Source organism: Rhinatrema bivittatum, chromosome 4 (genome assembly GCF_901001135.1).
Source record: "Rhinatrema bivittatum chromosome 4, aRhiBiv1.1, whole genome shotgun sequence".
NCBI classification, from domain to species: domain Eukaryota; kingdom Metazoa; phylum Chordata; class Amphibia; order Gymnophiona; family Rhinatrematidae; genus Rhinatrema; species Rhinatrema bivittatum.
In genome coordinates, this window is record NC_042618.1 from 139,496,998 (window position 1) to 139,522,665 (window position 25,668).

General features: G+C 42.8%; 1 protein-coding gene and 1 long non-coding RNA gene across 2 annotated transcripts in view; one reads left to right on the forward strand and one right to left on the reverse strand.

Moving 5' to 3' along the window:
* The window catches only part of LOC115090152 (putative N-acetylated-alpha-linked acidic dipeptidase), a gene marked incomplete in the record, with an annotated part of 417,134 nt that overhangs the window by 356,240 nt on the left and 35,226 nt on the right, over positions 1–25,668 (forward strand).
* The window catches only part of LOC115090153, a 175,525-nt gene that overhangs the window by 127,383 nt on the left and 22,474 nt on the right, over positions 1–25,668 (reverse strand). The window contains exon 2 of the long non-coding RNA XR_003856319.1: positions 8,308–8,683. This is a non-coding gene — a long non-coding RNA (uncharacterized LOC115090153). The remainder of the gene's footprint in view (positions 1–8,307; positions 8,684–25,668) is intronic.

The window sequence follows — 25,668 nt, forward strand, 5'->3', positions numbered from 1 at the left end:
AGTTTGTGCAAGTTTTATTGCAATGGTTGCAAAATGTAGACAATGGACTTTGAAAGTGAGAGAATAAGAGTTATATCTTTTGAATATTAACTAGGAATGTGCAGCCCCCAATTTTGTTTGTGTTTATGGTTTAATTTTTTTTTTTTACAGTTTGGTTCATTTGCCAAAACAAAAATATTAAATGTGAAAAACCAACGACAAAAAAACTCACTCTGATTAAATTGGGCCTCCAATGGCCCTTGAAACCCAGGGGCCTAGGCGTGTCCAGCTGGGAATCTCCAGGCACAACCAGAGCCTCCCCCGGCCCCTCTGATGCCCATATCTGGCCTAAAAAAACATCCATCCTGGCCAGATCCTGCCCAGAACTGGACCATAGAATGTCCAGGGCAGAGTCAGGATCTGGTCAGGCTGAGCCATATGTTTGTACAGCCATGCATCATAATGGTGCTGGCTCCACTGGAGTAAGGCACTGACGTGACATCACTTTGAAGCTGTCCTCCAGATGGATGGTGCCATTTTTAAAGGACTAAGATGCAGGCAAGAGGTAGTTGGCATCTCCTCTGCCAGTTTTATACAAGATAAGGGAACTAGAGAAGTGGGGGCTGGGGTAGGAGTTCCCTAGCACTGGTACACTGACATAGGGAGAGGGCCTTGACCAGGCCCTGGGACCTGCATCTGACTAGACCTGGACAGGCTTTGACTGGGCCATATTAGTTTTTTGTGCCAGTCTGGGGGTTGCTCATGGCAGACCCGGTTCTTGAGGCTTTCCAGGGCTGTGGGAGTCCCAGGTTTTTAAAAAAAAATGCCACCAATATAGAAATGCCCAAACATTTTCAGGTGTTTTCATAGGAGGTCATTTTTGGTTCATTCCATTCAGAACAAACCAAAAATGGCATCTATCATTGCATTTTTTGCATTGGTTTAAAATAAATGCTCATCCCTAAGATTAACTATCTGTGAATTAGAGGCTAAAGCTTTCACACATAACATTGTCTTTATCTAAGTTTACCTGATATAGCAAAAGTTCCTTAAAAACTTAAAGGTGAATTTTAAAAGCCCGACACACGCATCAAGTGGGGAATGCATGAATATGTCGGACCGGCACGCCCTGGGCGGATTTTAAAAGTGCATGCTGCTGCATGCACAAATGAAAAGTTTCCAGGAAGAGGTGGTGGGTAGATGTGGTCTGGGCAAGGCCTGGACATTCCTGGATTTTGACATGAAATTTGCGCGTAAATGCTTTTGCACACTGGAGCGTGCCGGGGTCCCCTGCCACGTAACTTTACTTCTGCTATTGATTAGCAGCAATAAATAATAAGAGAACAAATAGAATAAACTTGTGACTTCACATCTTCAAGCAAAGTCTCTTAATCGCTTTGGAAGCGTTCCCTATTTACACTGAAATTTCCTCTTCTCCCACTTACTCAATTTCCTCAGAGTATGTAGATTGAAATTAGTCCTTTACCTTTTAATTCAATTCTTAAAACTTCCCACTGAAAGTGGTTAGAAAGTATACAGTCCCAACATTTAATCAGAATTTAGTCCCAGTTCTGATTAGTGTAAGTTAGAGAACAAAAAAATCTAGACCGATCAACAGGGTTTTAAAGGTTGGGGCTAACAGGGGGGAATGGAGGCTAATTATCTAAGGGAGTTTGGAAATGCTATCCCTTAACTGGATGAACTGGGAATGAACTAGGAAAATGGGCAATTGCGTCAGTGTGCTTGCTTTTTAAAATTCCCTGACTTACGTAGTAGAAGCAACATTTGCGTGCACAAGCGTGTGTCCACTTAAAACTGAGCGCACATGTGCTCATGATCAGGCTATTTCATAATCGCCCGGAGTTTAAGAGGCCCACGTGTATAAAATCCGGTGGTTACGCATGTGGCCGGACCGTGCGCGCGCCTATTGCATTTTAGAAATGGCCTGGCGACATGCATAACTCCAGATATGTGCAGAAGTGCTGAGCCAACGAAAAAAAGCGGGCTGCAGGTGTGGACTGGGCGAGGAGGGATGGGATCCGACCAGGATAGCGGCCATTAGCCATGTCCCAGGGAAGAACTCGCCGGCAGCTGGCCAGAGCACCAAAGTTACTTCTGCTCTGAAGGATCAGAAAAAAAAAAATCTAATAGGTAGGGTTAGGGGTCAGGGGGGAGGAGGTAGTTAAGTGGATAGGGAAGTTCCCCCCGAATCCACTCCTTAATTGGCGCGGACTGGAAGGGAACTGGGAAAACCCTACTCCCGTCGCCGTGCATTGTTTTTGAAAATCCTCTCCCCCATTGAGTGCGGAAAAGGCCACTGCTTGCATGTGTGCATGGGAATCGTATTTTATAACATGCGCGCCAAGGCGCGCTTGTTATAAAATAGTCATGTCCATGTACACGTGCTGAGAACCGCACACACATGGACGCACGTATGGACTTTTGAAAATTGACACCAATATGTGCATATTTATACGTGTATGTTGTAAAATATCCAAGTCCCTGACACGTGTGTGCTCGCGTGGCATGTATGAAAGTTACCGACCCATTGTATACCACATGCGTCAATTGGTTTCATTAAATGTGTTAAGTGAGAGACTGCATTTTCATACTGGGAAGGAGGGTGGTATCAAAAGCCCTTGTATAACAATAAATTCAGCTAACTTGTGCAATAAAATATATCACAAATTGCAAAGAATGTGGTTGACAGAAGGAGAGAGAGATGCATAATGTAGAGATTAACCAGAAGTATTTAAATGAGCACACATACACACAACTGTACCCAGTTTAGTGATTTTTATGGCACAAGAAAGGAGAAGAAAGTGAAAATAAGCCTTGAGCCACTATCATTGTAGTTACAGATTATAAATTCAGTATAAAAGGGGTAAAAGAAGAATGTCAGTTCCTTATAAAAAGAAAAATATAACACTTTTTGCTTTAATTTTTCACCTTTTACTCATAGAACTTTTTCCATAATCCACTGGCCTGGATATAAGACAAACTAGGTTTGTTTAGTTTAGTAAGAGTAGAGCATCTCTACTAGTCTTAGGTTCATAATCTGGGTAGATGTGAGCAGTCCCTAGACTTCCTATGCCAATGGTATGCCAGTGTTTTCATATTATATTGACTTTATTTTATTTTATTTCTTCTGTTTCATTTTCCATTGACTTGTGAACTGTTTATTATTTATTGTAAGGCACCCTGAGCAGCACACTATAATAGCATGGGTATCAAGGCCATCCATCTTACTCCACTCCATCCTCTTGTACAGAAAATGCAATTACAATAAAAAAACAGATGAACCTTGACAGTCAAAAGCCACAACTTTATTAGCACATAACGGTACTCAGGCAACCACAGCTACAGCAACATCTCATTGCACCCTTTTCCTCCTCGAAAGTCCTCGAAAGTCTGCCCCAGCAAAATAGCCTACCCCAGGTCCACCAGTCTGTAGCCACATAACTGCTCATTATTGCATATGGGGAGTGGAGGAGGAATCTGCCAGGGCCAGTAAAGTGCCTATGCCAGGAGTGACTGAACCCAATCATTTCAAACACTGTTACCATATCCTAGCTTGGGTACACTCAACCCCCAAGCTGCGACAAACCAGACTAAATAAAAAAGGTGAATTGTGAACAAAAACACAACAGGTTTACCAATAGAGCGGGAAAGAGAGAGGAAGGAACACCCTTGGTATGGCAAATAAGGTAGGGAGGACCTATCCCCCCTCTTTTATAGCCACAGTCACTTTTGCTTCCTTCCTTTGATCCTCTGCCCCCAGAAAACAGCCAGCAAGATACGAAACTATGTATAGACCAAGGGAAAAAAACTTACGTTCCTAACCACTTCCTCTTCCTAATCTCCTGACCTAAACCCTGATCCCCCTCCCCAGTCTAAGGCCTGGATTTATCAAAATGTGAAAAATATTTCATGTGATAGGAAAAAGGGCATATTTTAGGCAGTTTATTGCAAAGTGCCTATGTGAAATGCTAACCTTTTCATGCTTTGTGATACATTTCTGAAGTGTTCTATTTCCTGCATACAACCACTGGGTGGACCATTTGTAGTAACTTTGAAGCTAACTATGAAAGAGAGAGAGAGACCAGCCATAGTACCTGCACACTAGATAGGTATTTATATCTCTATGAGAAGCCCACCTAGTAACTTGAGGTGAAGTTTAGGTATTAGTGTAGTGGTTAGGGACCACTTTGACATTCAAAGTGAGATGTATGAACAGCACAGTGCTCTCTTGTGAAGATCTGAGGACCTTCGGAGTGAGGAAACTCACTCAAAGATGAGATTTGTGCAATGTTCTCTCAACCTAGCTTGATATTACCCAGGTAGAGAGTCCATCAAGCTAGGTTGAGAGAACATTGCACAAATCTCATCTTTGGGTGAGTTTCCTCACTCCGAAGGTCCTCAAATCTTCACAAGAGAGCAGTGTGCCGTAGTTAAAGCCGTGCAATAGGGCTTCGCAAAACTGTGAGCCCAGCCTGCCCCTAACTCCTCCTCTTTTTCAGATTTGCATTGCACCATGCGTTGCTATTGCATGCGTTAAAGGCATTTTCGCATGCATTAAGGAGTTTTCGCATGCGTTAAAGTCACTTAACGCATTCAAAAATACCATAACGCAATTTGATAAATGACCCCCTAAGTGACTTAAATAAGGAAAGTAGTGAGTGAGGTTAGTGAGTGACCAGGAACAGCCAGGAGCCCACAGTATATCTAGCAGCCTAGGACTAAGCCTGGCTGCCCTTAAAAAAACCCCAAACTTCATTTACATTATTGTCATAAGCATTTACCATAATTCTCAATTTTACAATTTCTCTGAAATATGGGTTTTTATCTTTTTGCAAAATATTATGCATTAAACCCTATAAAGGCAAACAATTATGCATTAATCCCAAAGGGCAAAAAAAAAAAAGAAATTTCTTGTAAAATGACTTGGAAAGAAAGAAATTTACATAAGAGAAAATATGTAGCAGAAACTGCTAGTATCACTGTTATACCCCTGTTATCTTTCTCCAGCCCCTAACCTACTGCATCTTATCCAGATGAAATCTGGAAAGCCACCTCGTGCCTTACTTTTTCATGACCTAAAAGACTACTTCACATAGAGTAGAACTTTTCTCAGATACTAGAAAATACCTGGAACCTTACCCAGGCATCACCTTAAAAAGTCTACTTTGATACATTAGACCTGTACGTAGTCTGTTTAAACTCTAACAGCTACATTTTAAATCCCCTGTGTGCGGGGAAAACGGGTTTACGCGTGCGGTGGGAACTTGAGCACTCTGCGCACATTTTAGAAGAGGTCCAACTGCACATGAAACCCCCATAACATGCCAAGAACCAGGCCTTTATCAAGGGGCAGTCCTGGGGGCGGGGAAGGGTGGAGCTGGAGGCCGCCAGTACAGCAGCCATTTGCCACTGTGCCGGGGTATCACCTGCCGGCGCCCACAACTTACGCCAGCTCCTGAGCTGGCGTAAGTTCCGAAATAAAGAAAATTACAAAAGGTAGGGCCTTCAAAGGGGTTGGGGAAGAGATGGGAAGAGGTAGGGAGGGGAGGTAGAGGGGTAGGAAAGTTCCCTCCATGTCCGCTCCTTAATTGGAGTAGACTGGGAGGGAACTGGGGGAGGCCCGATCTTGTTGCCATGCATAAATAAGGCAAATCTTCTCTCCGTGCACGTCAGCCTGGATTTTATAACGTGCGCACCAGCGTGCGCACGTTATAAAATCACGCATTCATGTGCACGCGCCGGGTAGCACATGCACATGAAGACGCGTGAATATTTTTTAAAAATCTACCCTCATATCCCTAGGTTTATTTACTAAGGCTTTTTCCTCATTCTGCTTTCCCAAATGTTAACCTGTTGTACTTATTTTTACCTTTATCTACTGCGTCATTTTTTGTAATCACCCTGATATATTCTTATATTTGTTCATGTCAGAGTTGCCAGCCAATGTTTTTGTAAATGTGAAATCTCTGTAACTTGCTTTGTTTACTTTTTGTTGGAAAAAAGTATAATACATAAATGATGATAATGATATCCTGAAAACCTGACTGGCTATGGAGTAGGGATGTGCTTTCGTTTTTCACGAATTAGACAATGTCAACAATATTGTCTAATTCATCATGCTTTGCTAGTGCCGATATATGAAGCGATTTTTGCCGAAATTTCGGCAAAATTCGTATTTCCAGCTAATGAACTCTGAATTGATACTTTTTAATTTTTAAGTTGCATTTTTTTAGTATGCACTAATATTAGTTACAGTGCACTACTACATACTTAGTGCGCTGTAATTTCTATTAGGGCGCACTAACTAACCTGTTAGTGTGTACTAACGGGCCTTAATGCACATTAACATCTAGCTAGTGCACACTATCTCGTACAGTGTACTGCACACTAATGCTGAGATAGTGTGCACTAGGGGTGTGCATTCGGATTGACCGCATTAGTAAAACGCAACTCATATTTTTTTTTTACTTAAAAAATTGATTCGACATAAACGATCGGATTTCCCACATATCGAACATAGATATGTTCGATATGTGGGAAATCGCGATTGTTGAGCCAAAATAAAAATTTAAACCCCCTCACCCTCCTTAATCCCCCCCCCCAGACTTACCACAACTCCCTGGTGATCGAGCGAGGAGTGAGGACGCCATTTCTGCAATCCTTGGCGAGAAGCATGTGACGTCGGCGGCACGTCGAATGACGCCGGCGTCACGTGATTCCCGGCTCGTTCGCGCCGGACGGCTCGTTCGGCCCAAAAAGAACTTTTGGCCAGCTTGGGGGGGGCCTCCTGACCCCCTCAAGCTGGCCAAAAGTTATTTTTGGGCCGAACGAGCTGTCCGGCGCGAACTTGCCGGGAATCACGTGACGCCGCGTCACTCGACGTGCCACCGACATCACATGCTTCTCGCCAAGGATTGCAGAAATGACGTCCTCACTCCTCGCTCGATCACCAGGGAGTTGTGGTAAGTCTGGGGGGGGGATTAAGGAGGGTGAGGGGGTTTAAATTTTTTTTTTGCACATATGTACATATACCCAACTCATTGGATTTTTTTTATGTCCATATTGGCCGCAAGTGGGACCCCCTTTCGGACATAAAAAATATGAACATAAAATTTTGCTCTGCACATCCCTAGTGTGCACTAACTGGTTGTTAGTGTGCAGTAAGGCCCATTAGTGCATACTAATGCACTTTGTCAGAAATTGCCAAAAAAAAACCATGGAAAAATGAATTTTCCACGGAGCGCCCGATCTGAAGCCAGAATTGATATCTTTAAACGAATCACATCTCTACTATAGAGTCCCCAGGACAGGTTTGGGAAATCCAGCCATAGAGCAAAATATCTTCAGAAGGTCAGATGGTACAATGACCATTTTGATACTACTTGTCATGTTCTGATGACATCTCTAAGAAACAGAGGGCTATACTATGCGAAAGATTTTTGAAAGAATAGCTACATTTTGTTTTAATGACAACATTATGAAAAGTCACCTGACTGGTGAATGCTCCACTCAGTCTCCATTACTGAACCATACCTTTCTACTCCCACCTCCTCATGAAGGTGACATCCTTCTAGTCACATTGTATGCCTCAATAGACTACAATGGCATTACTATTTTAAATATCAGTCACAAAAGTCTCATCCATCCACAACCCTGAAGGCTGAGAGTAAAGCTTAGGTGATCCTGACCTAGATGATTCATATATTTCTGTCTGCATCCTAGAAATAAAGGTCAACAAATAAATTGTAAGTGATACATTTCTATTGGTCTATCTTAATATGTTTGTGACTAGATTTCAAGAGCTAAGCTTCCTTTAGCATTTCATTACAAACTTTCTTTCACCATCCCCTTACAAAAAGTAATACAAAATAATTTGTAGCTAGCTATTTTATTAAGCACACGAAAACTAATTTGCATCTGATTATCTTCCAAAAGCAATATTAGCAAGCACAGGGTGTTTCTGAAAATAGGATCTAGTTTAATTGTATTTATTATTAAAACTGTAGCCTCCTTCCTAAACACTCTGTATGAGAACAGTGTTATTATCCAATTATTCTCTAGCTAGATAAACAATACAGCAGTAACTAGATTTTCATAGGGTTATATAAATATTAGTGGCAAACTTAGCACAAGAAGTCAAGACTCTAATTTCGACCATATTTAAAGAAAATCCAAGATAATATCTGAAGTTTCACCTAGCCCTGACCTTTTCTGGAAATGTTTGGTGTGAAAGAAATCACAGTACAAAAGACATGAAGCCATAAATAAAACTGATACTCTGAGAACAAGCAGGATGGTAGTACTCACACGTGGGTGATATCATTAGATGGAGCAGGGCACAGAAATTTGATTTCAAAGTTTCTAGAAACTTTGAACATCCCCTACTAGGCAAATGCAGCATGTTATGCCAACCAGTTGCAGTTCTTTGTCTCTTCTGCTGTTAGGGAACAATCTGCTTCCTAGAACTGGAGGAATCAGTCTTTGCAGGGCCCCATCATCTTTTTTTTCTTCTCCCTTTAGACACCTAAGTAGGTTATTTGTTGTTTGTAAGTTATCGTTCTTTTTCGGCAGCTTGTGCTATACCGGCATCTGTACATCAAGGTGGCACCGGTCACGTTTTTTTTTTTTACATTGAGACATTTAATTTGGCAGTGTCACTGCATTCATTCTCCATACGATACCCCTGAAAGAGAATAAAACCAGTGGCTTTAATAGGTGTCGGGTATGTGAACTTTTCATGTCTATTACATACTCTCAGATGTGTCCTTTGTCTGGGGGATGACCAGAATTTCTGAAGATGTCCCCTCTGTCTGGTTATGACCTCTAAAGGTCATTATTCTCAGCTTGACCTAATGGAAAAGCACTTTGGGATTCATAAGTTGGGCCCATCTGTATTGGCATTGGCATCAACAATATCCTTTGAACCAGGGCTGGCGGAAGCACTAGGTGAGCTAGGCCTGGGCCTTCGGGAGTGTGAGTGGCGGCTCCCATCCCTTCAGAAGAGACTCCCCCTACCCCAAAAGGTTCCCCAGTTCCTAACAAAACTGAATCCCTCTTCCTTGCACCATCGTCTCATTCACACATTGAGACTCCGGAGCTCTGCCTGCCTCTGGTGACCTGAGCGTGGAACAGGGAGCATTTCAGAGAATGCTACCCTGGAGGTTCTGGATTTTTTTCTACCTAAGAGCCTAAATTTGGCTTCCAGAACCTCCCTCCCACATTTTCCTATGTCGTTGGTGCCCACATGTACCACGATAGCCAGCTCCTCCCCAGCACTGTCTAAAATTCTATCTAGGTGACGCATGAGGTCCGCCACCTTCGCACCAGGTAGGCATGTTACCAGGCGATCATCACGCCCACCAGCCACCCAGCTATCTACATTCCTAATAATCGAATCACCAACTATGACAGCCGACCTAACCCTTCCCTCCTGGGCAGTAGGCATTGGGGAGATATCCTCAGTGTGAAAGGACAATGCATCACCTGGAGAGCAGGTCCTTGCTACAGGACCCTTTCCTGCTGCACCCAGTTGATGGTCTCCCATCATGAGACCTTCTTCCTCCAAGGCAGCACCAGGGCTGCCAGTCTGAAGTTGGGACTTGGCTACTATGTCCCTGAAGGTCTCATCTATATACCTCTCTGTCTGCCTCAGCTCTTCCAGGTCTGCCACTCTAGCCTCCAGAGATCAGACTCGTTCTCTGAGAGCCAGGAGCTCTTTGCATCGCATGCACATGTACAACTTCTCACCAGTGGGTAAAAAATCATACATGTGACACTCGATGCAAAAGACTGGGAAGCCCCCCTCTTTCTGCTGGACTGCTGAAATTTGTGGGAATAAAAGATATTGTTTCAATGTATTTAAATGTATTTAACAAATACTGTGTTAACAGCAAGTTTTAACATGTATTTAATATGTATTGCCTTTATGGATGAATGTGTGGTGTGAATGGTTGCATAATATATGATATGTTATGTTTGTCTTTTTATAAGTGATTTGTAATAAAGAATTAAATTTGTTTCATAGTCTGGGTTACCAAATAAATGTGGGTGTAGCTTGCTTGTTATGGTGGTTACTACCCTGAATCAATTAAGCCCGATACTTCACTTGGAATACATATCCAGCGCAGCTCACTGCTTCAATGGCAGGGGGAATGAAGAAAAGAGGATTTATATTCAGGCAACAACCAACAAGGACTGAATTGCACAGGCTGGGTAAACAAATAAGTGTGGGAGTAGCTTGCTTATTGCGGCAGTTACTACCCCTAACCAATTAAGCTTGATACTTCACTTAGATGCAGCTCCAGCACTGCTCTCTACATCAATGGCGAGGGTGGAAGGTAACTAGTACCAAAAAGTCACTAATAAGGGCCAAGAGTAACAGATAAGTATAAGAAAAAAATAAGTGTGAAAGTTTTCTGGGAAGACTAGATGGGCTGTTTGGTCTTCTTCTGCTGTCATTTCTATGTTTCAATGTTTCTATATGAGATACTAATCTTTCCCAAAGCAGGAAAGGAATTAAGGACAATTGATTTTCAATAGCTTTAATGCCAACTTGTGGCATATGAATGTAGACAACTCCGTTGATCTTTACCAAAAGGAATGATCCATTTACAGTATGGGTGGAAATAAAATAACTAGTGTGGGTTTGTAGCTCCCCCATGTGGGAGTCTAGGATAGTGCACTCTTATATAAACCCCTGCCTCCATTTTAAGGCACGGAGTTTTGACTAGGGCAAGGTCAGGTCAGTGCCATTTTGAAAAATGGTGCCGACCAGGCCTGGGGCTAAGGGGAGCTCAGGGCCCTTCCAAGCAATTCTTATCAACTTTTAGAGGTAATGAGGTGTGGGAGTGGAAATCAAGGGGGTGGAGATATGGCACTCACTAGACACCAATGATTATTTATTGGTCCAGGGTATTACCCTATACATGAACAATAATATTTTTGCATTAAGGGATGGGGGAAGGGGTATGGAGGGAACCTGCTAGTACTGGATGTTTTTCAAAGAAGGGTAGGAGATGCTCATAGAAACTTTTTTTTATCTTCAGTGACAGGAATTGAGGAGGAAGGGGGCATTGTTGCTCAAAAGCATTTTTTTTTAAATTTGGCTGTTGAGGCCACCTCGAGTGGTGGCCCCAGGGTGACCATGGGTAAAAGTTTTGATAGAAACAATATCAGCTTCCAGCATGATTATTCCTGTTATGGTTATCAGTGCTGTTTACTAGGGACTTTACCTTGGTAATTATTAAATTCAATGCGCAGGGCCTAGAAGAGAATTCACACTCCTGCTCAGGGAATCATGGACATTCAAGTAACAAATCAGCTTGGGAAGACTTTAACTGAAAAGATTGGGGTAGATTTTCAAATGCACGCAGTTCCTGGCGTGCGCACATGGACCCACCAGTTTTAGAACATGCGCATGTTGCTGCACGCATATTATAAAATACGATAACCTCATGCAGATGTGTGCTCAATTTTATGTCAGTGCATACATGTGCAGGCGGGTCACGACTTGTGCATGCAAGGGGGGGTGATTTTCGGATAAAATGTGTTGCGATGCAATCAAGCCATTCCCCGTTCTCTCCCAGTCCGCTCCAATTAAGGAGCGGACTGGGAGGGACCTTCTCTATCCCCCTACCTACCTTTCCTCCCTTTTCCCCTCTTCTCCCCGACCCCTAAACCCACCCTAATTAAACTAATTTTTTTTTTTGTTTACAGTTTACCTGCTCCTCGAAGCAGAAGTAAGTTGTGTGTGCCAGCCGGCTGCCAGCACGTGCTTCACTGGGTCAGTGCAAAATGGCGCTGTCCTGGCCGGCTTCCCACCTCGCCCCCAGCCCACCCTTTTTAAAGGCCCGGCACATCCGTGTCTACTGGGAGATATGCGCATGGCCAGGCCATTTTGAAAATGCGCTTGGCACGCGCTCGGCCCAGCCACGCACGTATCCCCCCGTTTCGGCGTGTGCTGGCCTTCAAAAGTTCGCCCAGTTATGTTTAAGGTGTGGTTCCTGGGGCCTTTACCTGGGACATCAGCCCAGAGGACACTTAAACTTTATGAAAGTTATTGTTCTGTTCTTTCCACCCAGTCCTCAGAAGCACCCTTGCCAGTAAAGGTTGTACTATGAGTCTTGTACTATGAATCTTGAACTATGAATCACTATACCCCCTCCAACACTTAATAAGACCCTTTATCATATTGTTTACACTTCTGGTTTCTGCGTTCCTATGCCTTTTTCCTTCCAACAATATACAGCTCCAAGTTTACCAACCTTGTTAAATGTAACTTTATTCTTCCGGTTTTTTACTATTATTTACTATTTTTTACTGTTTTTTGTTACTATTGTTACTATTACCCTGTTCGATGTAAACCGGTCTGATATGGTCTTCCAACCATGAAGATCGGTACAGAAAAGCGTTAAATAAATAAATAAAGGTTAGAGGCCATTCATAGCAAATATGCATGATGGAGGCAATTTTCAACAGCCCATTTTGTTGCGTAGTATGGCATATTTTAGTTCATGAGAACCTTGCAGCTCATTCTCAAATGGAAACTACCGGGTAATTTCCCTTTGAATACTCCAACGAGGTATTGTGTCTACACAGTGGCACATACTTTGCACTTGCAATTTTCTGCCAGTGACAAGCTGGGAAATAAAATACCACATGTATCTGTGCTGTTGTGCTCTCTCTCTCCAACTTAGCCACATCCCTGGTGATGTTCTTTTTAATCTGGCTAAAAGGATTCGCACATTGCAAAAGCAAACCTATTCTTTTAACTGCTAGGAGGGGCACAATTTTCAACCTGGGCATCATACCTGGATAAGATGCTTTTGAATGTTGTCTTCAATATATTTTTGCATACAACCTGCTTCTTAGACCCAGTGTATGCAAATATAACTCATGAATATTTATTGTGGATAGCCTGAAATGCAGACTGGCTTGAGTACTTCTTAGGATTAGATTGCAAACCACTATTTGCAGAACTGGAGAGAAGCTCCTCCAGCCCAGGCATGTGACAAGTAAACAATCAGCTGTTTCTGATCCAGGCATGAGGTAAGCTGAGGTGAGATATGCTCTCCACTTTTAGATACATTTTTGTAAAAGTTGAATGTGTAAATGAAAGATGTGCAAATGGAGTGTAGCCAGGGTTGAAGCCTTGACAATTGGCACTACTGGACACAGTTTTCAGACCTCTGCTAATTCAGCCCCTCTTTGCCTTTTTTGTGTTTGATAAAAGTAAAAGGAAACAAAAAGGATTGATTTGATTTGTGCTGTTGGTCCATCAGATTCACTGGGAAGAAACCAGGCTGAGGTTGTAACAGTACTTGGGAGAAAGATACTCTATGATTTTATATATACATACACACACACACACACACACTCACATATACACTGAGATTTTGAAAGAAATGTTGCCAAGGTAAGAAGAGTGAAATAAATTGGAATCAATCAAAGAATAATTAGTTTAGAAATAGTTCTCTCAATATAGTGAGGGAGACTAAGAACAGAAAGCAGAGCTAACAGGATGAGTGGTAAGGCAGCATTTGTAGGTTGCTAGGCAATATGAAAAAGAAGACCGCTACTAAAGGTACATGCTGAGATAAATAAAATAGTTGCTAAGGCAACCTTGTACTCCTTATAAAAATGTAACATAAGTATAGTAAGAACAAAGTATACTAGTATAAAGGTACAGTATATTGAAATTCAATGCAATAATACAACAGTTTGCACAAAATACTAAGAGCCCAAAATTGAAAGCTCGGTATTTAAGGAACTTAGCTGGAAATGACTTATCCAGCTAAGTTATAAGGGATATTCAGTGGTATGGCTATGCCACTGAATATCTGCATACAAGCCGCTATTTAGCTGGATAAGTTATATCTGGATAAGTTAAACCTGTTTGTTGGCATATAACTTACCCACATAACTTATCTGGCTAAGGCTAAATATCGCTGATCAGCCCACTGCCTGCCCACTAACTAGCCAGCTAAGAGATAGCCGGATAAATCACTTATCCGGCTATCTCGTGGCCGCTGATATTCAGTAGCCCACTAGATAGCTGGATAAGTCCTACTTATCTGGCTATCGAGCACTGAATATCGTTTCAATATCGGGCCCCGTAATTATAGATATAGTATACTTCTTTTATGAAAATTAATCAATGCTCCAGTGAGCCCAAAGTTACTGGCCAGCAGAGTCAGTTGCTTTTAATCATCATTCAAAGTAAATTTTTAAAAAAGATATTTTGAACAAAATGACATGTTGAAACCTTCTGCCCTTCCTAACTAATCCCCATCCAACAAAAATGTATGATGAGGAAAAAAAAAAACATGGGTATTGAGGTTTTTTATACCACTTCTAGAAATGATTTTTTGCTGTATTTTGTTATTGACTCAGACATGGAAGAAAAACACTCTCAAGCTTAAAGTCCTTCATATCAGATGAACAGGTTTATGTTCTAAATGTGTGGCCATGAATATCACTGCTCTGAATAGCAAGTCAGGAATCCATGCATTTTTATAAGCAGTGAGTCACCATAGCAAATGATTACCGTGTAATCTGTTCATTCCTCCATAGATCCTGTTGGTACTTCAGATTGCAGATACTTTTTTATCTTCTGAAGCAGGCACCACTGGAGGGGATTTTATGCCCTGAAATTGAACTTTAGAAAAAATACATGCAGTTCTGGCAACAAAAATGAAATGCTAACAGAAATAATACCAGTAGCAAAATAAAAGTATCCTAAATAACATAAGTACTGGGCTAAAATACTGAGGTTGATATTTAGCACCGCTTATCCAGATAAGCCACATTTAGCAGCTACCACTTATCTGAGTAAATACTTAGCCGGATAAAAACTTATCCGGCTAAGTGATGGGTGAAAAATTGGTGTTTCAGGAAGGATCTACTTATCCAGTTAACATAGCCAGCTAATTAGTAGGGGTGTGCATTCGTTTGCAATGCATTGGCAATCTGCAACGTATAGGGCCATATTCGTTGTATTTGTGGGGAAGCGAAATGTATCGCGATTCCCACGAATACAACGAATCTTTACCAAATTATTCGGCCGTCTAAAGGAGTGAATTTAAACAAAACCCCCACCCTCCTGATCCCCCCCCCCCAAGACTTTCCAAAACACCCTGGTGGTCCAGCGGGGGTCCAGGAGCCATCTACTGCACTCACGCCATCGGCTGCCGGTATTCAAAATGGCGCCGATAGCCCCTGTGACAAGGGCAAAGGCTATCGGTGCCATTTTGATTACTGGCAGCCAACTTGCCAAAAGTCCCTGGTGGTCCAACGGGGGTCCGGGAGCCATCTACTGCACTCATGCCGTCGGCTGCCGGTATTCAAAATGGCGCCGATAGCCTTTGACCTTACTATGTCACAGGGGCTACCGGTGCCATTGGTCGGCCCCTGTCACATGGTAGGAGCACAAGATGGTGCCAGCCGTCCATTGCTCCTACCATGTGACAGGGGCTGACCAATGGCACCAGTAGCCCCTGTGACATTGTAAGGTCAAAGGCTATCGGCGACATTTTGAATACTGGCAGCCGACGGCATGAGTGCAGTAGATGGCTCCCGGACCCCCGTTGGACCACCAGGGAGTTTTGGCAAGTCTTGGGGGGGTCAGGAGGGTGGGGGTTGTAGTTAATTAAATTTTAGCCGGGAAACGAATAAGAATGGAACACATGAATGGATCGGGGCCCCCCTTGCCGAATGCAACGTATCTGCCCCACCACAAATACGAATTCCGAATGTAACGTAATCGGTCCCTCTGCACATCCCTACTAATTAGCGATATTTAAACTTATCCAGCAGATCCAAAGTTAGCTACATAAGACTTATCCAGCTTATGTGTAGTGGCTTACTCTAGTATACTCAGCAGCATAGCTGTGCTTCTGAATATCTCTTGTAAGTTAGCTGGATAAGTCTTATCCAGCTAATTTACTTAAACATTTACAAGTGAATTTTCAAAGGCCTCCGTGCACAAATACCAGGGTTTACGCATGTGGCCAGGCGTTACATGCGCCACTCACATGTTATAATGGGCCTGGCCAGGCAGATAAACCCTGGTATGCGCACAAGTGCCGGGCCTTTCCAAAGGGGCTGGCTGGAGGGCGGGGTCTGGGCAGGCAAGGCTAGGGTGGGTGGGTGGGCCAGGACAGGGCATTTGATGCTGTCTCGGGGAAGTGCGCGCCGGCAGCTGGTTGGCGCGTGGAGATCACTGCTGCTCCAGAGGAGAAGTAAGTAATAAAATAAAAAATTTGGAGACAGTTAGGTTAGGTTTAGGGGGTGAGGAGGAGGAGAAGGAAAGAGGTAGAAAGTTTAGGTAGGGGGGTAGGAATGTTCCCTCCCAGTCTGCTCTTTAATTGGAGCACATGTTATAAAATCGGCGCGTCCATGTACACACACAGGGAACTGCACACACATGGATGGTTGCATACTGTTATTAAAAATGACCCCTTAGCTGTGAATATCTTCCACACTATTTTGCAATTCTGTGGTATATAGCCATTGTTGCTTAGTGAGTCTCCACCCATTAGCTGAATCTAAGGACCAGATGTGGTCTACAAGGTTCATATTCAGTAGTGTGGTGAGTGGCAAGACTATTTATTTATTTGGTTTTATTACCTACTTTTTTTTAATACTAAATTCACCCAAAGTAGTTTATAGTACATTAAAATAGCAGCATATGTGCAAATGTAATTTGCAGCATTCAGTAAATAGTGTATAACACAATTTAAAATAGCAGCAGAAATCACATTTCAACACTGGCAATAAAGTAGGTATACCTTAAGGCTGAACTGTAGATCAACAAATATTAACTAAGATCTACTAAACTCTAGATCAAAATATACCAATTAAGCTCTACAAACAGCAAAGTAGAAATACTGGTGAATTAATTCAGAAAATAATATTGTAGCAAGATGTTTGTTTGTAGAACCATTTTATGTATTTATTTTATTTAGCTCACTCCTTTCCATTGGTAACAGGTGATGTATTGTCCTCTCGCACTGAGGACAAGTCTCCTAGGGCTACTGCCCGGGAGGGAAGGCTTAGGCCGGCCACCATAGTTGGTGATTCAATTATTAGAAATGTAGATAGCAGGGTGGCTGGTAGTCGTGAGGACCACCTGGTAACTTGCCTGCCTGGTGCGAAGGTGGCATACATCATGCGTCACCTAGATAGGATTATAGACAGTGCTGGGGAGGAGCCGGCTGTCATGGTACATGAGGGCACCAACGACATAGGAAAATGTGGGAGAGAGGTTCTGGAAGCCAAATTTAGGATTTTAGGTAGAAAGCTGAAATCCAGAACCTACAGGGTGGCATTCTCTGAAATGCTTCCTGTTCCACATGCAGGTCCTCAGAGGCAGGCAGAGCTCCAGAGTTTCAATGCGTGGATGAGGCGATGGTGCAGGGAAGAGGGATTCCGTTTTGTAAGGAACTGGGGAAACTTTTGGGGAAGGGGAGACTTTTCCAAAAGGATGGGCTCCACCCTAACCAGAGTGGAACCAAGCTGCTGGCACTAACTTTTAAAAAGGAGATAGAGCAGCTTTTAAACTAGAACAAGGGGGAAAGCCGACAGTTACTCAGCAGTGCATGGTTCGGAGAAATGTATCCTTGAAGGATACTAATGAAACAGGAGAGTTAGAGCATCCCAACAAAGAGGTTCCAATAAAAGCAAACGTAGTCCATGTGCCTATATGTAAAAAATCACCTGAGCTAAAGATTTCCAAATTATGTCTAAGAACTGAAAAGCAGGTTGTTAATACAAAGAAAAACACACTTTGAAATGTCTGTATGCCAATGCCAGAAGTCTAAGAAGTAAGATGGGAGAGTTAGAGTGTATAGCAGTAAATGATGAGATTTACATAATTGGCATCACAGAAACCTGGTGGAAGGAGGATAACCAATGGGACAGTGCAATATCAGGGTACAAATTATATCGCAATGATAGGGAGGATCAACTTGGTGGGGGTGTGACACTTTATGTCCGGGAGGGTATAGAGTCCAACAGGATAAAGATCATACAACAGACTAAATACTCAATAGAATCTATATGGGTAGAAATCCCATGTATGTTAGGTAAGAGTATAGTGTGATAGGAGTATACTAACATCCACCTGGATAAAATGGTCAGACAGATGATGAATTGCTAAGAGAAATCATGGAAGCTAACAAATTTGGCAATGCAATAATAATGGGAGATTTTAATTACCCCAATATTGACTGGGTAAATGTAACATCAGGACTTGCTAGAGACATAAAGTTCCTGTATGTAATAAATGACTGCTTCATGGAGCAATTGGTTCAGGAACAAACAAGAGAGGGAGCTATTTTAGATTTAATTCATAGTGGAATGCAGGATTTGGTGACAGAGGTAACGGTGATGGGGCCACTTGGCAATAGTGATCATAACATGATCAAATTTAAACTAATAACTGGAAGGGGGACCATAAGTAAATCTACAGCTCTAACACTAAATTTTCAAAAGGAAAACTTTGATAAAATGAGGAAAATAGTTATAAATAAAGGGGCGGATTTTAAGAGCCCTGCTCACCTAAATCCGCCCAAATCCGGGCGGATTTAGGCGAGCAGGGCCCTGCGCGCTGCTGAGCCTATTTTACATAGGCCTACCGGCGCGCGCAGAGCCCCGGGACTCGCGTAAGTCCCGGGGTTTTCTGAGGGGGGCGTGTCGGGGGCGTGTCGGGGGCGGGCCCGAACCGCGGGGCGTTTTCGGGGCGTGTTGGGAGCGTTCTGGGGTGGGCCCGGGGGCGTGGCTACGGCCCGGGGCGGTCCGGGGGCATGGCCGCGCCCTCTGGACCCGCCCCCAGGTCGCGTCCCGGCGCGCTAGTGGTCCGCTGGCGCGCGGGGATTTACGCCTCCCTCTGGGAGGCGTAAATCCCCCGACAAAGGTAAGGATGGGGTTTAGACAGGGCCGGGCGGGTGGGTTAGGGAGGGGAAGGGAGGGGAAGGTGAGGGGAGGGCAAAAGAAAGTTCCCTCCGAGGCCGCTCCGATTTCGGAGCGGCCTCGGAGGGAACGGAGGTAGGCTGCGCGGCTCGGCGCGCGCCGGCTATACAGAATGCATAGCCTTGCACGCGCCGATCCCGGATTTTAGCGGATACGCGCGGCTCCACGCGTATCTACTAAAATCCCGCGTACTTTTGCTGGCGCCTGATGCGCCAGCAAAAGTACGCCTATTCGCGCGGTCTGAAAATCTACCCCAAACTGAAAGGTGCAGCTGCAAAGGTTAAAAGTGTTGAACGGCATGGACATTGTTTAAAAATACAATCCTAGGCACGCAGTCCAGGTGTATTCCACGCATTAAGAAAGGTGGAGGGAAGGCAAAACAATTACCGGCATGGTTAAAAGGTGAGGTGAAAGAGGCTATTTCAGCCAAAAAAATATCCTTCAAAAATTGTAGAAAGGATCCATCTGAAGAAAATAGGATAAAGCATAAGCATTGTCAAGTTAAGTAAAACATTGATAAGACAGGCAAAGAGAGAATTTGAACTGAAGTTGGCCGTAGAGGCAAAAATTCATAATAAAAACTTTTTAAATTATATCTGAAGCAAGAAACCTGTGAGGGAGTCAGTTGGACTGTTAGATGATGGAGGGGTTAAAGGGGCTCTTAGGGAAGATAAGGCCACTGCAGAAAGACTAAATTAATTCTTTGCTTCTGTGTTTACTAATGAGGATGTTAGGGAGATACCAGTTCCGGAGATGGTTTTCAAGGGTGATGAGTAAGACGAACTGAACCAAATCCCTGTGAACCTGGAAGATGTAGCAGACCAGATTGACAAACTAAAGAGTAGCAAATCACCTGGACCAGATAGTATGCATCCTAGGGTACTGAAGGAACTCAAAAATTAAATTTCTAATCTATTAGTTAAAATTTGTAACCTATCATTAAAATCATCTATTGTACCTAAAGACTGGAGAATTGCCAATGTAACCCCAATATTTAAAAAGGGCTCCAGGGGTGATCCTGGAAACTATAGACCAGTAAGCCTGATTTCAGTGCCAGGAAAAATAGTGGAAACTATTCTAAAGATCAAAATCGTAGCGCATATAGAAAGACATGTTTTAATGGAACATAGTCAACATGGATTTACTCATGGGAAGTCTTGCCTAACAAATCTGCTTCATTTTTTGAAGGGGTTAATAAACATGTGGATAAAGGTGAATTAGTATATGTAGTGTATTTGGATTTTCAGAAGACGTTTGACAAAGTCCCTCATGAGAGGCTTCTAAGAAAACTAAAAAGTCATGGGATAGGAGGCAATGTCCTTTTGTGGATTACAAACTGGCTAAAAGACAGGAAACAGAGAGTAGGATTAAATAGACAATTTTCTCAGTGAAAGGGATTGGGCAGTGGAGTGCCTCAGGGATCTGTATTGGGACCCTTACTTTTCAATATATTTATAAATGATCTGGAAAGAAATACGACAAATGAGGTAATCAGATTTGCAGTTGATACAAAATTGTTCAGAGTAGTTAAATCACAAGCAGATTGTGATAAATTGCAGGAAGACCTTGTGAGACTGGAAAATTGGGCATCGAAATGGCAGATGAAATTTAATGTGGATAGTGCAAAGTGACGTATATAAGGAAAAATAACCCATGCTATAGTTACAAAATGTTAGGTTCCATTTTAGGAGCTACCACCCAAGAAAGAGATCTAGGCATCATAGTGGATAACACATTGAAATCATTGGTTCAGTGTGCTGGGGCAGTCAAAAAAGCAAACAGTATGCTGGGAATTATTAGAAAGGGAATGGTGAATAAAATGGAAAATATTATAATGCCTCTGTATCGCTCCATGGTGAGACCGCACCTTGATACTGTGTACAATTCTGGTCACTGCATCTCAAAAAAGATATAGTTGTGATGGAGAAGGTACAAAGAAGGGTGACCAAAATGATAAAGGGAATGGAACAGCTCCCCTATGAGGAAAGACTAAAGAGGTTAGGACTTTTCTCCTTGGGGAAGAGACAGATGAAGGGGAATATGATAAAGGTGTTTAAAATCATGAGAGGTCTAGAACAGGTTAATGCGAATCAGTTATTTACTCTTTCAGATAATAGAAAGACTAGGGGGCACTCCATTAAGTTAGCATGTGGCACATTTAAAACTAATCGGAGAAAGTTCTTTTTCACTCAACGCACAATTAAACTCTGGAATTTGTTGCCAGAGGATGTGGTTAGTGCAGTTAGTGTAGCTGTGTTTAAAAAAGGATTGGATAAGTTCTTGGAGAAATCCATTACCTGCTATTAATTAAGTTGACTTAGAAAATAGCCACTGCTATTACTAGTATCAGTAGCATGGAATAGACTTAGTTTTTGGGTACTTGCCAAGTTCTTATGGCCTGGATTGGCCACTGTTGGAAACAGGTTGCTGGGCTTGATGGACTCTTCGTCTGACCCAGTATGGCATGTTCTTATGTTCTTAAGGCATTCAAGGCGAATCAAGGTAGAATCCATTATCATTGATTTTTATTTCGTGTTGTTTTCATTTGGTTCATTATCTGTTTGATTTCATTTTTAAAATGGTTCAGGGGTGTTTATTTCCCTTAATTTTGGAGTTAGTGCATTCTAACGGGACTTAGTGTGCACTAACTGGATGTTAGCAGGCACCAACTAAAGTTAAATGAAAATGTTACTGATAAGTTAAAAAGTATTAATTGGGGAGTAGTTCATTGCTAGAGGTATGGTTCTGCATTCCCATCAGCTGTCTCCTTAGTTAATTGTTTGTGCTGCCAAGATTGCAAGGTAGTGTTTGCAGGAGGATGGCCAGTGCCTGGTAACACAATTGATATAATAAACAAGTAACTAAGGAGACAGCCAGTATGAATGCAGAACAATACCTCTAGTTAACTAATTGTTCCCCTAATTGACACTTTTTATCTTATTGTTAACAATTTAAGTTAAGGCCTGATTTTAAAAACCTTCCACGCATAAAAAGTTGGGGTTATGCACACAAGAGCCAGGCCTCTCTCAAGAGGTGGGGTGGGACAGAGCTGGAGCCCGCAGGTACATTTTTTCTTTTGTTCATAGCACTCGCGAAACAAGATGATACAGACATTTTTTTTTCCATTGTCTATTTAGTTTAAAATGAATGCACATCCCTAATTACTTTAGTATCTTCACATTTCAGGTTAGACATTAAAGGTTTGGCAGAAAAGCCAGGCTTTTATTTGCTTCCTGAAATGGGAGTAGTCCTGTGTTTCTTGGAGCTCTTCTGGGAGATAATTCCAAAAGCAGGTGCTGCTCCTGAGAAGGATCTATTGCTGGTATCTGTTTTCATTTCTTTGGATGACAGAATTAGTACTGAGGATCTGAGTAAGGATCTTAGTGGTTTAGATGGCATGTATACACATAGAAACATAGAAACATAGAAATGACGGCAGAAGAAGACCAAATGGCCCATCCAGTCTGTCCAGCAAGCTTCACACATTTTTTCTCTCATACTTATCTGTTTCTCTTATCTCTTGGTTCTATTTCCCTTCCACCCCCACCTTTAATGTAGAGAGCAGTGATGGAGCTGCATCCAAGTGAAATATCTAGCTTGATTCGCTAGGGGTAGTAGCCGCCGCAATAAGCAAGCTACACCCATGCTTATTTGTTTTACCCAGACTATGTTATACAGCCCTTATTGGTTGTTTTTCTTCTCCCCTGCCGTTGAAGCAGGGAGCTATGCTAGATATGCGTGAAGTATCAGTCTTCTCCCATGCTGTTGAAGCAGAGAGCCATGCTGGATGTGCATCGAAAGTGAAGTATCAGGCACATTTGGTTTGGGGTAGTAACCGCCGTAACAAGCCAGCTACTCCCCGCTTTGTGAGTGCGAACCCTCTTTTCTTCTCCCCTGCGGTTGAAGCAGAGAGCTCTGCTGGATGTGTGAAGTATCAGTTTTTCTTCTCCCCTGCCGTTGAATCAGAGAACTATGCTGTATATGCATTGAAAGTGAAGTATCAGGCTTTTTTGATTTGGGGTAGTAACCGCCGTAACATAGAAACATAGAAACATAGAAATGACGGCAGAAGAAGACCGAATGGCCCATCCAGTCTGCCCAGCAAGCCTCACACATTTTTTCTCTCATTCTTATCTGTTTCTCTTAGCTCCTTGTTCTATTCCCCTTCCACCCCCACCATTAATGTAGAGAGCAGTGATGGAGCTGCATCCAAGTGAAATATCTAGCTTGATTAGTTAGGGGTAGTAGGGGCAGTAACCGCCGCGATAAGCAAGCTACACCCATGCTTATTTGTTTTACCTAGACTATGTTGTACAGCCCTTGTTGGGTTTTTTTTCTTCTCCCCTGCCGTTGAAGCAGAGAGCCATGCTGGATATGCATTGAAAGTGAAGTATCAGGCACATTTGGTTTGGGGTAGTAACCGCTGTAACAAGCCAGCTACTCCTCGCTTTGTGAGTGCAAATCCTTTTTTCCACATTTCCTCTTGTTGTTGAAGCTTAGAGCGATGTTGGAGTCACAGTAAGCATGTGTATGTTTATTTAATAAGGGTATTGACTCCAGGCAGTAGCCATCATTCTGGCGAGTCACCCACTCTTCATTGGCAGCACATACACAAAGCCTTTGCTCACGTAAATATGTTCAAGGTTGTAAGAGGAGATGGGACTAAGCATCAATGGCTTGAATTTTATTCTATACAGTATTGGTAACCAGTATGGTGGTGTAGGACGGTTGTGAGGTGGTCATACGTTTTGCATCCTTCTACCAGTTGTGCAATGGAGTTTTGTGTTAGCTAGAGTTTGTGGAGATCCTGATCTGTTACACCTTCCACAGTGCACTGCAATAGTCCAGCCATGTGGTTACCATGGCATGAATAACTGTGATTAGTTTTGCTGTCTGTGATTAGGTTTGATGTCTTGAAGAAAATAGGAAAAAGCAGAAGCATTGTCAAGTTAAGTGTAAAACATTGATAACACAGGCTAAGAGAGAATTTGAAATGAAGTTGGCTGTAGAGGCAAAAACTCATAATAGAAACTTTTAAAAATATATCTGAAGCAAAAAACCTGTGAGGGAGTTGAATGGACCGTTAGATGACCAAGGGGTTAAAGGGGCTGTTAGGGAAGATAAGGCCATTGCAGAAAGACTAAATGAATTATTTGTTTCTGTGTTTACTAATGAGGATGTTGGAGAGATACCGGTTCCAGAGATGGTTTTCAAGGGTGATGATTCAGATGGACTGAACCAAATCACTGTGAACCTGGAAGATGTAGTAGGCCAGATTGACAAACTAAAGAGTAGCAAATCACCTGGACTGGATGGTATTCATCCCAGGGTTCTAAAGAAACTAAAAAATGAAATTTCAGCTCTATTAGTTAAAATTTGTAACCTATCATTAAAATGAGCCATTGTACCTGAAGATTGAGGGTGGCCAATGTAACTCTAATATTTAAAAAGGGCTCCAGGGGTGATCCAAGAAACTATAGACCAGTGAGCCTGACTTCAGTGTTGGGAAAAATAGTGGAAACTATTCTAAAGATCAAAATCACAGAGCATATAGAAAGTCATGGTTTAATGGAACACAGTCAGCATGGATTTACCCAAGGCAAGTCTTGCCTCACAAATCTGCTTCATTTTTTTGAAGGTGTTAATAAACATGTGGATAAAGGCGAGCCAGTAGATGTAGTATATTTGGATTTTTAGTTTTCAGTGGAAAAGGTTAAACATTGGAGTGCCACAGGAATCTGTACTTCGACAAGTACTTTTCAATATATTTATAAATTATCTGGAAAGGAATACGACGAGTGAGGTAATCAAATTTACAGTTGATACAATATTATTTAGAGTAGTTAAATCACAAGCAGATTGTGATAAATTGCAGGAGGACCTGGTGGTGGAGGAGAGAGAAGGCGGCAGATTTAAAAATCATTATCTGCATTACTTTGGTGCCTGAGGATAAGGAGAGCCCTCCCAGCCCCAGACGAATTTCCAGCTGATTACCGAGCTACATTGACATCATCAGGGCGGGACCAGCAGGACCATCTTAAGCCAGCCCCCCTGCGGCATATTGTTGGGGTGGAGGAGAGAGAAGGCGGCGGATTTAAAAATCATTACCTGCATTACTTCGGCACCTGTGGATAAGGAGAGCCCTCCTAGCCCCAGACGAATATCCAGCTGATTACTGAGCTGCGTTGATATCATCAGGGAAGGACCAGCAGGACATCTTAAGCTGGCCCCCCTGTGGCGCATCGACGCAGCCGGCGCGTCGCCAAAGCCACGCATACCTAAGGGACACGGCCATCCTTTGCTCCTACCATGTGATAGGGGCTGACTAATGGCACCGGTAGCCCCTGTGACATAGTAAGGTCAAAGGCTATCGGCGCCATTTTGAATACCGGCAGCCAACGGTGTGAGTGCAGGAGATGGCTCCCGGACCCCCCGCTGGACCACCACGGAGTTTTGGTAAGTCTTGGGGGGGTCAGGAGGGTGGGGGTTTGTTTAAATTCGCTCCTTTAGATGGCTGAATAATTCGGTGAATATTCGTTGTATTCGTGGGGAATCGCGATTCGTTTCGCTTCCCCACGAATACAACGAATATGGCTCTATATGTTTTGGATTACCAATACGTTGGAAACGAATGCACACTCCTAGAATGTATTACATGTAACATTGGATAGTAAGTTATGTTTCTTATAATTATGTTTA